At 49.0% G+C, this 16802-nt stretch overlaps 1 protein-coding gene across 2 annotated transcripts in view; it reads left to right on the forward strand.

Annotated features, from left to right (window-relative positions):
- Positions 1 to 16802, forward strand: part of LOC140577234 (ribonuclease inhibitor-like) — a 237155-nt gene that overhangs the window by 87947 nt on the left and 132406 nt on the right. The gene's annotated exons all lie outside the window — the stretch shown is intronic.

The raw sequence follows: 16802 nt of genomic DNA on the forward strand, positions 1-16802 counted from the left end.
ACACACACAGTTCTCCTCACATACTATACAATGTACTCATTACACACACAAACACACTGCACACTGTACACCTTACACACTGCAGACTCTACTCTTTACACACACACACACACACACACACACACACACACACTGTACTCCTTACACACATACCTTACAGGTCTCCTCATCAATCCAGTGGCATGTGACACCTATGTAGCTTCACTGGTATGTAGACCAACAATCTGTGGTAGTGCTGATATAGTTGACATTACTAAAGTATGATATAATTTTTGTCTTCATTTGACCAGCAGCTTCTGCAATTCTGTTCTTAAGTGTGGGTCTGGAGATCACTCTGCATTGAGGATTCAGTGCTGCAGTGAAGTCTTTAAATGCTAGTTACAGTTTTTCTTGATTGTTTACACACATTTTCTGAAAGCATGCCTCATACTCTCAGAACTCTACACACAAATCGAAAAACACACACACAATGGGCAAAACCCCTCAATTCTCCTGCAAAATGAAAATTTACATTCAAAACAGTGTTATCTCTTCTCAAAATGGTATTTTGTTTTCAGATGACACAAACCATTATGTGAACAGACATTTATAAAACCAGTTGAACACTGATGTGCTCAATGAAAAACACTTCATCTCCATTCATCATAATGACTTAGGCCTTTTTTTGTTCAGTGTTACACTCACTACAGACAGTACAAACATAAGTGTGTTGTAAAATATTTTAGAATATTGTTTTTGTACTCAGAACACACAAATACACGGTAACAAATATTTTTTATTTTTCCCTCAAAAACATTGTACACAGTGTACATCCCAACCAACACAAAGTTGCACATACAGTCTACATACAGAAGAATTTACTGTATACAGTTAGAGTGAAAAAACATGCATCCTCTCTTCTGTTTGGGTCTGGCCACAGCACCTCATCTACATCACGAGCAATGTTTTCCCTGGCCAAGCAGTGGGGAGAATATGGCCTAGCATGGCGAATCCAGCCATGAAAAGCATCAACTGCTATATCTCCAAATGCGTCTTCCATAGCTTGGAGAAGGGGTATACGCGTTTGTGAATTTAGGTCGTACACACAAAGCGTGGGTGGCCAGTGAACCAGTTATGAACCAGAGCAGCCTGGTGGAAACTTACGTTGTCCCAAATGACAGCATACCTGAGCTGCTCTGGGCCGTCTATCTGATCTGAGGGAATGAGTGTGTTGTGTCGGGTGTCCAGGAATGTGATCAGATGGGCAGTGTTGTAGGGGCCAAGGGTAGCATGGTGATGGATGACGCCATGGTGGGTCATCACTGGAACACATTGTGATGTTCCCTCCGCGCTGGCCAGGGACTTTAACAATGGCACGCTGGCCGACGATATTCCTTCCCCTCCTTTGTCTTTCTGTGAGGTTAAATCCAACCTCATCAATGAAGATAAACTGGTGCGCCACTGCAGCTCAAGGACTCTCTGAAACACACATGACCATATCAGAAGTAGACATGGAGCCGTCACTATTGTGAAGCACAATCATTATGATTACAATATAATAGACAGAAATACATATAATTTATACAGTGTTGATGCATCAATCGTGGGAATGTATAGGACGTACCGGTACATAGTTATATCGAAATCCTTTGACTCAGGATTGCGATCAAATGGCACCCTGTAGACCTGCTTCATCCTCAAATTATTTCTGCGTAAGACACGGTCCAGCGTTGATAAGCATACCCTATCAATATTTTGAAATATCTCTTTTTTTTTCTATTATTTTTCTTTGTATTTGCTGTAAGGTAATGGTGTTATTTTCTAGAACCATGTTCCTGATCTCTGTTTCCTGTTCAGGAGACAGAAGAGGTCCCCGTCCACCTTGTGTTGGTAATCTTTCAGTTCTGCAATGCAAAGAGTACAGTACTGTAAATACAGTGTAGGAATACATTTCCCAAATACTTGAAACACAGTGTCCTACAGAACAGTCCACAGGCAGTTTTCTACTGAGAGTAGATTTCTTACCTGTTCTCACTGCGGAAAGTCGGATGATGAATGCTACAGTGTACCTGCTCAAATTTGGCTGTACTCTTTGTACTCAAATGGTCAACCAAAGTGGCTCGGATCTCATCAAAAATTATGGTCCTTGGCCTTCCTCGTCCTCGTCCTCGTCCTTGTCCTCGTCCTCGTCCTCGTCCTCGTCCTCCCCATCGTCCTCCTCTTACTCTCACTCCTCTGGCTCTGGCTCTGCCTCTGTTTCCAACGTTGGCATCCATTGCTCCAAAACAGAAGAGCTCACCTGTTGCCCTTTTATGCTAAAGCTCTGATTGCTAAGTGTAAACATGTGTGTTAAGTGTTTGCCCATGTGAGGAGTCAGTGTGCATAGTAGGGCAATTAACTTTAGAGTTTTGAATAACAGTGTGTTCCTTGTGAAAACAAGAGATTTTCTTCAAGACAATTGTGTGTGGTGTTTTGAAAAAAGTTTGTTTTAGAGCTGCAATTTGAGAGTAAAGCAGGAATTGTGCTTGTAGTTTAGCAGAATTAGTTCAGGGGGAGATAATGCTAGACCCAAACAACACCAGCAGGGCTCGGGGACGTAGACCTGACAGTACCCCCACGGAGGGCGCCATCCACTTAGCAGGGGTCGAAGCAGAGGGCGTTGTCCACTTAGCAGGGGACGAAGCAGAGGGCGTTGTCCACTTAGCAGGGGACGAAGCAGAGGGCGCCATCTGCTTTGCAGGGGCCGACGCTGGGGGCACCGTGGCCGTAGCCATCAGGGCAGCAAACACCACCATGGCCGGAACTCAGGCAACTGGCACTGCTTGCCTGATAGGAGGCGCAGATGCCACTGCCGAATCATGAACAGAGGCGGGCAGGGCCGCCGACGTGGCTTGAGAGGCGGGCAGGGCCGCTGACATGACTTGACTGCTCAAGCCTTGCTCCAGCCACAGCAGCAGGTCGACCGGCGTGAGCCCCCCTTGGGGACGCTAAGCTCCTCCCAGGTGGCGCTGGCCCAATCCAGAGCTTCTCCAGCGAGACGGGATACGAAAAAGGCGACCTTCGCCTGGTCAGTGCTGGTTCCATGACAACTTAAATAAACCTAGCACTGAAACACGTGTTGCCATTCTAGCTGTTATTTTTAAGGGCTATTACTGTCCAGCCAAAGCTCTAGTTTATGTTACAGTTAACAACCCAGGAGCTAGTCTATTATACATTTCATGAGACAAATTGCCAAACGAATTGATATCATGAAGGCACATTTTACATGGAGGAAGGTTTTAACCAAACAATAAATATAACGTTTGAGTTACATAGGCAAATGTGCATATTCTCTCCTTACCACCACATGCTTTCACAGGTTTGATGTGGAAGTTTTGAAAGCTGACCGCTCTGTTCAGCAGGGTAGGCACATTTTGCATTGCATGAGGACAGTATTGCCTCGTTTGCGTTTGAAAACGAACTATCTGAGATATGCCAAGAATTCGCTTTCCGATTCCTCTCCTTCACCGGAATTGTGTGTGTGTACTCCTTACACACACACTATACTCCTCACACACACACACACACACACACACTGTACTCCTTACACACACTGTTTTCCTCACACACACATACACTGTACTCCTCACACACACTGTTTTCCTCACACACACACTGTACTCCACACACACTGTACTCCTTACACACACTGCACACACTACTCCTCACACACACTGTTTTCCTCACACACACACTATACTCCACACACACTGTACTCCTTACACACACTGTACTCCTTACACACACTACTCCTTACACTCACTGCACTCCTTACACTCACTGCACACACTACTCCTTACACACACTACTCCTTACACACACTACTCCTTACACTCACTGCACTCCTTACACTCACTGCACACACTACTCCTCACACCCACGCTACTCCTTACACTCACTGCACACACTACTCCTCACACCCACGCTACTCCTTACACTCACTGCACACACTACTCCTCACACCCACGCTACTCCTTACACTCACTGCACACACTACTCCTTACACCCACACTACTCCTTACACTCACTGCACACACTACTCCTTACACCCACGCTACTCCTTACACTCACTGCACACACTACTCCTCACACCCACACTACTCCTTACACTCACGCTACTCCTTACACTCACTGCACTCCTTACACTCACTGCACACACTACTCCTTACACCCACGCTACTCCTTACACTCACTGCACTCCTTACACTCACGCTACTCCTTACACTCACTGCACTCCTTACACTCACTGCACACACTACTCCTCACACCCACGCTACTCCTTACACTCACTGCACACACTACTCCTCACACCCACGCTACTCCTTACACTCACTGCACTCCTTACACTCACTGCACACACTACTCCTTACACCCATGCTACTCCTTACACTCACTGCACACACTACTCCTCACACCCATGCTACTCCTTACACTCACTGCACACACTACTCCTTACACCCATGCTACTCCTTACACTCACTGCACACACTACTCCTCACCCCCACGCTACTCATTACACTCACTGCACACACTACTCCTTACACACACCGTTCTCCTTACACACACTGTACTCCACACACACACTGTTTTCCTCACACTCACTGTACTCCTTACACACACTGTACTCCTCACACACACTGTACTCCTTACACACACTGCACACACTACTCCTTACACACACTACTCCTTACACCCACGCTACTCCTTACACCCACGCTACTCCTTACACTCACTGCACACTCTACTCCTTACACACACTACTCCTTACACCCACGCTACTCCTTACACTCACTGCACACACTACTCCTTACACCCACGCTACTCCTTACACTCACTGCACTCCTTACACTGACTGCACACACTACTCCTTACACACACTACTCCTTACACCCACGCTACTCCTTACACTCACTGCACACACTACTCCTTACACACACTACTCCTTACACCCACGCTACTCCTTACACTCACTGCACACACTACTCCTTACACACACTACTTCTTACACTCACTGCACTCCTTACACTCACTGCACTCCTTACACTCACTGCACACACTACTCCTTACACACACTACTCCTTACACTCACTGCACACACTACTCCTTACACACACTACTCCTTACACCCACGCTACTCCTTACACTCACTGCACTCCTTACACTCACTGCACACACTACTCCTTACACACACTACTCCTTACACTCACTGCACACACTACTCCTTACACCCACGCTGCTCCTTACACTCACTGCACTCCTTACACTGACTGCACACACTACTCCTTACACACACTACTCCTTACACCCACGCTACTCCTTACACTCACTGCACACACTACTCCTTACACACACTACTTCTTACACTCACTGCACTCCTTACACTCACGCTACTCCTTACACTCACTGCACACGCTACTCCTTACACTCACTGCACACGCTTCTCCTCACACCCACGCTACTCCTTACACTCACTGCACACACTACTCCTCACACCCACGCTACTCCTTACACTCACTGCACACGCTACTCCTTACACTCACTGCACTCCTTACACTCACTGCACACACTACTCCTCACACCCACGCTACTCCTTACACTCACTGCACACACTACTCCTTACACCCACGCTACTCCTTACACTCACTGCACACACTACTCCTCACACCCACGCTACTCCTTACACTCACTGCACACACTACTCCTTACACCCACGCTACTCCTTACACTCACTACTCCTTATACCCACGCTACTCCTTACACTCACTGCACACACTACTCCTTACACCCACGCTACTCCTTACACTCACTACTCCTTACACCCACGCTACTCCTTACACTCACTGCACACACTACTCCTTACACCCACGCTACTCCTTACACTCACTGCACACACTACTCCTCACACCCACGCTACTCCTTACACTCACTGCACTCCTTACACTCACTGCACACACTACTCCTTACACTCACTGCACTCCTTACACTCACTGCACACACTACTCCTTACACACACTACTCCTTACACCCACACTACTCCTTACACTCACTGCACACACTACTCCTTACACACACTACTTCTTACACTCACTGCACTCCTTACACTCACGCTACTCCTTACACTCACTGCACACACTACTCCTTACACACACTACTCCTTACACCCACGCTACTCCTTACACTCACTGCACACACTACTCCTTACACCCACGCTACTCCTTACACTCACTGCACACACTACTCCTCACACCCACGCTACTCCTTACACTCACTGCACACACTACTCCTTACACTCACTGCACACACTACTCCTTACACCCACGCTACTCCTTACACTCACTGCACACACTACTCCTCACACCCACGCTACTCCTTACACCCACGCTACTCCTTACACTCACTGCACACACTACTCCTTACACTCACTGCACACACTACTCCTTACACCCACGCTACTCCTTACACTCACTGCACACACTACTCCTTACACCCACGCTACTCCTTACACTCACTGCACACACTACTCCTTACACCCACGCTACTCCTTACACTCACTGCACACACTACTCCTTACACCCACGCTACTCCTTACACTCACTGCACACACTACTCATTTACATTTACATTTATGGCATTTAGCAGACGCTCTTATCCAGAGCGACTTACAAGGCTACTCATATTACAGAGGAGGGCCAGTGTAGTGTTAGGAGTCTTGCCCAAGGACCCTTATTGGTGTAGCGCAGCATAGTCACCCAGCCCGGGAATCGAACCCCAGTCTCCCACATGGTGTGGTAGCTCAGTGGCAGGTAGTGGTGTTATCTGTTGCGCCACACCAACCACTAGCTCCTCACACCCACGCTACTCCTTACACTCACTGCACTCCTTACACTCACTGCACACACTACTCCTTACACCCATGCTACTCCTTACACTCACTGCACACACTACTCCTCACACCCATGCTACTCCTTACACTCACTGCACACACTACTCCTTACACCCATGCTACTCCTTACACTCACTGCACACACTACTCCTCACCCCCACGCTACTCATTACACTCACTGCACACACTACTCCTTACACACACCGTTCTCCTTACACACACTGTACTCCACACACACACTGTTTTCCTCACACTCACTGTACTCCTTACACACACTGTACTCCTCACACACACTGTACTCCTTACACACACTGCACACACTACTCCTTACACACACTACTCCTTACACCCACGCTACTCCTTACACTCACTGCACACTCTACTCCTTACACACACTACTCCTTACACCCACGCTACTCCTTACACTCACTGCACACACTACTCCTTACACCCACGCTACTCCTTACACTCACTGCACTCCTTACACTGACTGCACACACTACTCCTTACACACACTACTCCTTACACCCACGCTACTCCTTACACTCACTGCACACACTACTCCTTACACACACTACTCCTTACACCCACGCTACTCCTTACACTCACTGCACTCCTTACACTCACTGCACACACTACTCCTTACACACACTACTCCTTACACTCACTGCACACACTACTCCTTACACCCACGCTGCTCCTTACACTCACTGCACTCCTTACACTGACTGCACACACTACTCCTTACACCCACGCTGCTCCTTACACTCACTGCACTCCTTACACTGACTGCACACACTACTCCTTACACACACTACTCCTTACACCCACGCTACTCCTTACACTCACTGCACACACTACTCCTTACACACACTACTTCTTACACTCACTGCACTCCTTACACTCACGCTACTCCTTACACTCACTGCACACGCTACTCCTTACACTCACTGCACACGCTTCTCCTCACACCCACGCTACTCCTTACACTCACTGCACACACTACTCCTCACACCCACGCTACTCCTTACACTCACTGCACACGCTACTCCTTACACTCACTGCACTCCTTACACTCACTGCACACACTACTCCTCACACCCACGCTACTCCTTACACTCACTGCACACACTACTCCTTACACCCACGCTACTCCTTACACTCACTGCACACACTACTCCTCACACCCACGCTACTCCTTACACTCACTGCACACACTACTCCTTACACCCACGCTACTCCTTACACTCACTACTCCTTATACCCACGCTACTCCTTACACTCACTGCACACACTACTCCTTACACCCACGCTACTCCTTACACTCACTACTCCTTACACCCACGCTACTCCTTACACTCACTGCACACACTACTCCTTACACCCACGCTACTCCTTACACTCACTGCACACACTACTCCTCACACCCACGCTACTCCTTACACTCACTGCACTCCTTACACTCACTGCACACACTACTCCTTACACTCACTGCACTCCTTACACTCACTGCACACACTACTCCTTACACACACTACTCCTTACACCCACACTACTCCTTACACTCACTGCACACACTACTCCTTACACACACTACTTCTTACACTCACTGCACTCCTTACACTCACGCTACTCCTTACACTCACTGCACACACTACTCCTTACACACACTACTCCTTACACCCACGCTACTCCTTACACTCACTGCACACACTACTCCTTACACCCACGCTACTCCTTACACTCACTGCACACACTACTCCTCACACCCACGCTACTCCTTACACCCACGCTACTCCTTACACTCACTGCACACACTACTCCTTACACTCACTGCACACACTACTCCTTACACCCACGCTACTCCTTACACTCACTGCACACACTACTCCTCACACCCACGCTACTCCTTACACCCACGCTACTCCTTACACTCACTGCACACACTACTCCTTACACTCACTGCACACACTACTCCTTACACCCACGCTACTCCTTACACTCACTGCACACACTACTCCTTACACCCACGCTACTCCTTACACTCACTGCACACACTACTCCTTACACCCACGCTACTCCTTACACTCACTGCACACACTACTCCTTACACCCACGCTACTCCTTACACTCACTGCACACACTACTCATTTACATTTACATTTATGGCATTTAGCAGACGCTCTTATCCAGAGCGACTTACAAGGCTACTCATATTACAGAGGAGGGCCAGTGTAGTGTTAGGAGTCTTGCCCAAGGACCCTTATTGGTGTAGCGCAGCATAGTCACCCAGCCCGGGAATCGAACCCCAGTCTCCCACATGGTGTGGTAGCTCAGTGGCAGGTAGTGGTGTTATCTGTTGCGCCACACCAACCACTAGCTCCTCACACCCACGCTACTCCTTACACTCACTGCACTCCTTACACTCACTGCACACACTACTCCTTACACCCATGCTACTCCTTACACTCACTGCACACACTACTCCTCACACCCATGCTACTCCTTACACTCACTGCACACACTACTCCTTACACCCATGCTACTCCTTACACTCACTGCACACACTACTCCTCACCCCCACGCTACTCATTACACTCACTGCACACACTACTCCTTACACACACCGTTCTCCTTACACACACTGTACTCCACACACACACTGTTTTCCTCACACTCACTGTACTCCTTACACACACTGTACTCCTCACACACACTGTACTCCTTACACACACTGCACACACTACTCCTTACACACACTACTCCTTACACCCACGCTACTCCTTACACTCACTGCACACTCTACTCCTTACACACACTACTCCTTACACCCACGCTACTCCTTACACTCACTGCACACACTACTCCTTACACCCACGCTACTCCTTACACTCACTGCACTCCTTACACTGACTGCACACACTACTCCTTACACACACTACTCCTTACACCCACGCTACTCCTTACACTCACTGCACACACTACTCCTTACACACACTACTCCTTACACCCACGCTACTCCTTACACTCACTGCACTCCTTACACTCACTGCACACACTACTCCTTACACACACTACTCCTTACACTCACTGCACACACTACTCCTTACACCCACGCTGCTCCTTACACTCACTGCACTCCTTACACTGACTGCACACACTACTCCTTACACACACTACTCCTTACACCCACGCTACTCCTTACACTCACTGCACACACTACTCCTTACACACACTACTTCTTACACTCACTGCACTCCTTACACTCACGCTACTCCTTACACTCACTGCACACGCTACTCCTTACACTCACTGCACACGCTTCTCCTCACACCCACGCTACTCCTTACACTCACTGCACACACTACTCCTCACACCCACGCTACTCCTTACACTCACTGCACACGCTACTCCTTACACTCACTGCACTCCTTACACTCACTGCACACACTACTCCTCACACCCACGCTACTCCTTACACTCACTGCACACACTACTCCTTACACCCACGCTACTCCTTACACTCACTGCACACACTACTCCTCACACCCACGCTACTCCTTACACTCACTGCACACACTACTCCTTACACCCACGCTACTCCTTACACTCACTGCACACACTACTCCTTACACCCACGCTACTCCTTACACTCACTACTCCTTACACCCACGCTACTCCTTACACTCACTGCACACACTACTCCTTACACCCACGCTACTCCTTACACTCACTGCACTCCTTACACTCACTGCACACACTACTCCTTACACTCACTGCACTCCTTACACTCACTGCACACACTACTCCTTACACACACTACTCCTTACACCCACACTACTCCTTACAGTCACTGCACACACTACTCCTTACACACACTACTTCTTACACTCACTGCACTCCTTACACTCACGCTACTCCTTACACTCACTGCACACACTACTCCTTACACACACTACTCCTTACACCCATGCTACTCCTTACACTCACTGCACACACTACTCCTTACACCCACGCTACTCCTTACACTCACTGCACACACTACTCCTCACACCCACGCTACTCCTTACACCCACGCTACTCCTTACACTCACTGCACACACTACTCCTTACACTCACTGCACACACTACTCCTTACACCCATGCTACTCCTTACACTCACTGCACACACTACTCCTCACACCCACGCTACTCCTTACACCCACGCTACTCCTTACACTCACTGCACACACTACTCCTTACACTCACTGCACACACTACTCCTTACACCCACGCTACTCCTTACACTCACTGCACTCCTTACACTCACTGCACACACTACTCCTTACACCCACGCTACTCCTTACACTCACTGCACACACTACTCCTTACACCCACGCTACTCCTTACACTCACTGCACACACTACTCATTTACATTTACATTTATGGCATTTAGCAGACGCTCTTATCCAGAGCGACTTACAAGGCTACTCATATTACAGAGGAGGGCCAGTGTAGTGTTAGGAGTCTTGCCCAAGGACCCTTATTGGTGTAGCGCAGCATAGTCACCCAGCCCGGGAATCGAACCCCAGTCTCCCACATGGTGTGGTAGCTCAGTGGCAGGTAGTGGTGTTATCTGTTGCGCCACACCAACCACTAGCTCCTCACACCCACGCTACTCCTTACACTCACTGCACTCCTTACACTCACTGCACACACTACTCCTTACACCCATGCTACTCCTTACACTCACTGCACACACTACTCCTCACACCCATGCTACTCCTTACACTCACTGCACACACTACTCCTTACACCCATGCTACTCCTTACACTCACTGCACACACTACTCCTCACCCCCACGCTACTCATTACACTCACTGCACACACTACTCCTTACACACACCGTTCTCCTTACACACACTGTACTCCACACACACACTGTTTTCCTCACACTCACTGTACTCCTTACACACACTGTACTCCTCACACACACTGTACTCCTTACACACACTGCACACACTACTCCTTACACACACTACTCCTTACACCCACGCTACTCCTTACACTCACTGCACACTCTACTCCTTACACACACTACTCCTTACACCCACGCTACTCCTTACACTCACTGCACACACTACTCCTTACACACACTACTTCTTACACTCACTGCACTCCTTACACTCACTGCACTCCTTACACTCACTGCACACACTACTCCTTACACTCACTGCACTCCTTACACTCACTGCACACACTACTCCTTACACACACTACTCCTTACACTCACTGCACACACTACTCCTTACACACACTACTCCTTACACCCACGCTACTCCTTACACTCACTGCACACACTACTCCTTACACACACTACTCCTTACACTCACTGCACACACTACTCCTTACACACACTACTCCTTACACTCACTGCACACACTACTCCTTACACACACTGTACTCCTCACACCCACGCTACTCCTTACACTCACTGCACACACTACTCCTTACACCCACGCTACTCCTTACACTCACTGCACACACTACTCCTTACACCCACGCTACTCCTTACACTCACTGCACACACTACTCCTCACACCCACGCTACTCCTTACACTCACTGCACTCCTTACACTCACTGCACACACTACTCCTTACACTCACTGCACTCCTTACACTCACTGCACACACTACTCCTTACACACACTACTCCTTACACCCACACTACTCCTTACACTCACTGCACACACTACTCCTTACACACACTACTTCTTACACTCACTGCACTCCTTACACTCACGCTACTCCTTACACTCACTGCACACACTACTCCTTACACACACTACTCCTTACACCCACGCTACTCCTTACACTCACTGCACACACTACTCCTTACACCCACGCTACTCCTTACACTCACTGCACACACTACTCCTCACACCCACGCTACTCCTTACACCCACGCTACTCCTTACACTCACTGCACACACTACTCCTTACACTCACTGCACACACTACTCCTTACACCCACGCTACTCCTTACACTCACTGCACACACTACTCCTCACACCCACGCTACTCCTTACACCCACGCTACTCCTTACACTCACTGCACACACTACTCCTTACACTCACTGCACACACTACTCCTTACACCCACGCTACTCCTTACACTCACTGCACACACTACTCCTTACACCCACGCTACTCCTTACACTCACTGCACACACTACTCCTTACACCCACGCTACTCCTTACACTCACTGCACACACTACTCCTTACACCCACGCTACTCCTTACACTCACTGCACACACTACTCATTTACATTTACATTTATGGCATTTAGCAGACGCTCTTATCCAGAGCGACTTACAAGGCTACTCATATTACAGAGGAGGGCCAGTGTAGTGTTAGGAGTCTTGCCCAAGGACCCTTATTGGTGTAGCGCAGCATAGTCACCCAGCCCGGGAATCGAACCCCAGTCTCCCACATGGTGTGGTAGCTCAGTGGCAGGTAGTGGTGTTATCTGTTGCGCCACACCAACCACTAGCTCCTCACACCCACGCTACTCCTTACACTCACTGCACTCCTTACACTCACTGCACACACTACTCCTTACACCCATGCTACTCCTTACACTCACTGCACACACTACTCCTTACACCCACGCTACTCCTTACACTCACTGCACACACTACTCCTTACACCCACGCTACTCCTTACACTCACTGCACACACTACTCCTCACCCCCACGCTACTCATTACACTCACTGCACACACTACTCCTTACACACACCGTTCTCCTTACACACACTGTACTCCACACACACACTGTTTTCCTCACACTCACTGTACTCCTTACACACACTGTACTCCTCACACACACTGTACTCCTTACACACACTGCACACACTACTCCTTACACACACTACTCCTTACACCCACGCTACTCCTTACACTCACTGCACACTCTACTCCTTACACACACTACTCCTTACACCCACGCTACTCCTTACACTCACTGCACACACTACTCCTTACACCCACGCTACTCCTTACACTCACTGCACTCCTTACACTGACTGCACACACTACTCCTTACACACACTACTCCTTACACCCACGCTACTCCTTACACTCACTGCACACACTACTCCTTACACACACTACTCCTTACACCCACGCTACTCCTTACACTCACTGCACTCCTTACACTCACTGCACACACTACTCCTTACACACACTACTCCTTACACTCACTGCACACACTACTCCTTACACCCACGCTGCTCCTTACACTCACTGCACTCCTTACACTGACTGCACACACTACTCCTTACACACACTACTCCTTACACCCACGCTACTCCTTACACTCACTGCACTCCTTACACTCACTGCACACACTACTCCTTACACCCATGCTACTCCTTACACTCACTGCACACACTACTCCTCACACCCATGCTACTCCTTACACTCACTGCACACACTACTCCTTACACCCATGCTACTCCTTACACTCACTGCACACACTACTCCTCACCCCCACGCTACTCATTACACTCACTGCACACACTACTCCTTACACACACCGTTCTCCTTACACACACTGTACTCCACACACACACTGTTTTCCTCACACTCACTGTACTCCTTACACACACTGTACTCCTCACACACACTGTACTCCTTACACACACTGCACACACTACTCCTTACACACACTACTCCTTACACCCACGCTACTCCTTACACTCACTGCACACTCTACTCCTTACACACACTACTCCTTACACCCACGCTACTCCTTACACTCACTGCACACACTACTCCTTACACCCACGCTACTCCTTACACTCACTGCACTCCTTACACTGACTGCACACACTACTCCTTACACACACTACTCCTTACACCCACGCTACTCCTTACACTCACTGCACACACTACTCCTTACACACACTACTCCTTACACCCACGCTACTCCTTACACTCACTGCACTCCTTACACTCACTGCACACACTACTCCTTACACACACTACTCCTTACACTCACTGCACACACTACTCCTTACACCCACGCTGCTCCTTACACTCACTGCACTCCTTACACTGACTGCACACACTACTCCTTACACACACTACTCCTTACACCCACGCTACTCCTTACACTCACTGCACACACTACTCCTTACACACACTACTTCTTACACTCACTGCACTCCTTACACTCACGCTACTCCTTACACTCACTGCACACGCTACTCCTTACACTCACTGCACACGCTTCTCCTCACACCCACGCTACTCCTTACACTCACTGCACACACTACTCCTCACACCCACGCTACTCCTTACACTCACTGCACACGCTACTCCTTACACTCACTGCACTCCTTACACTCACTGCACACACTACTCCTCACACCCACGCTACTCCTTACACTCACTGCACACACTACTCCTTACACCCACGCTACTCCTTACACTCACTGCACACACTACTCCTCACACCCACGCTACTCCTTACACTCACTGCACACACTACTCCTTACACCCACGCTACTCCTTACACTCACTGCACACACTACTCCTTACACCCACGCTACTCCTTACACTCACTACTCCTTACACCCACGCTACTCCTTACACTCACTGCACACACTACTCCTTACACCCACGCTACTCCTTACACTCACTGCACTCCTTACACTCACTGCACACACTACTCCTTACACTCACTGCACTCCTTACACTCACTGCACACACTACTCCTTACACACACTACTCCTTACACCCACACTACTCCTTACAGTCACTGCACACACTACTCCTTACACACACTACTTCTTACACTCACTGCACTCCTTACACTCACGCTACTCCTTACACTCACTGCACACACTACTCCTTACACACACTACTCCTTACACCCATGCTACTCCTTACACTCACTGCACACACTACTCCTTACACCCACGCTACTCCTTACACTCACTGCACACACTACTCCTCACACCCACGCTACTCCTTACACCCACGCTACTCCTTACACTCACTGCACACACTACTCCTTACACTCACTGCACACACTACTCCTTACACCCATGCTACTCCTTACACTCACTGCACACACTACTCCTCACACCCACGCTACTCCTTACACCCACGCTACTCCTTACACTCACTGCACACACTACTCCTTACACTCACTGCACACACTACTCCTTACACCCACGCTACTCCTTACACTCACTGCACTCCTTACACTCACTGCACACACTACTCCTTACACCCACGCTACTCCTTACACTCACTGCACACACTACTCCTTACACCCACGCTACTCCTTACACTCACTGCACACACTACTCATTTACATTTACATTTATGGCATTTAGCAGACGCTCTTATCCAGAGCGACTTACAAGGCTACTCATATTACAGAGGAGGGCCAGTGTAGTGTTAGGAGTCTTGCCCAAGGACCCTTATTGGTGTAGCGCAGCATAGTCACCCAGCCCGGGAATCGAACCCCAGTCTCCCACATGGTGTGGTAGCTCAGTGGCAGGTAGTGGTGTTATCTGTTGCGCCACACCAACCACTAGCTCCTCACACCCACGCTACTCCTTACACTCACTGCACTCCTTACACTCACTGCACACACTACTCCTTACACCCATGCTACTCCTTACACTCACTGCACACACTACTCCTCACACCCATGCTACTCCTTACACTCACTGCACACACTACTCCTTACACCCATGCTACTCCTTACACTCACTGCACACACTACTCCTCACCCCCACGCTACTCATTACACTCACTGCACACACTACTCCTTACACACACCGTTCTCCTTACACACACTGTACTCCACACACACACTGTTTTCCTCACACTCACTGTAC

Source organism: Salminus brasiliensis, chromosome 14 (assembly GCF_030463535.1).
Source record: "Salminus brasiliensis chromosome 14, fSalBra1.hap2, whole genome shotgun sequence".
Classification (NCBI taxonomy): Eukaryota; Metazoa; Chordata; class Actinopteri; order Characiformes; family Bryconidae; genus Salminus; species Salminus brasiliensis.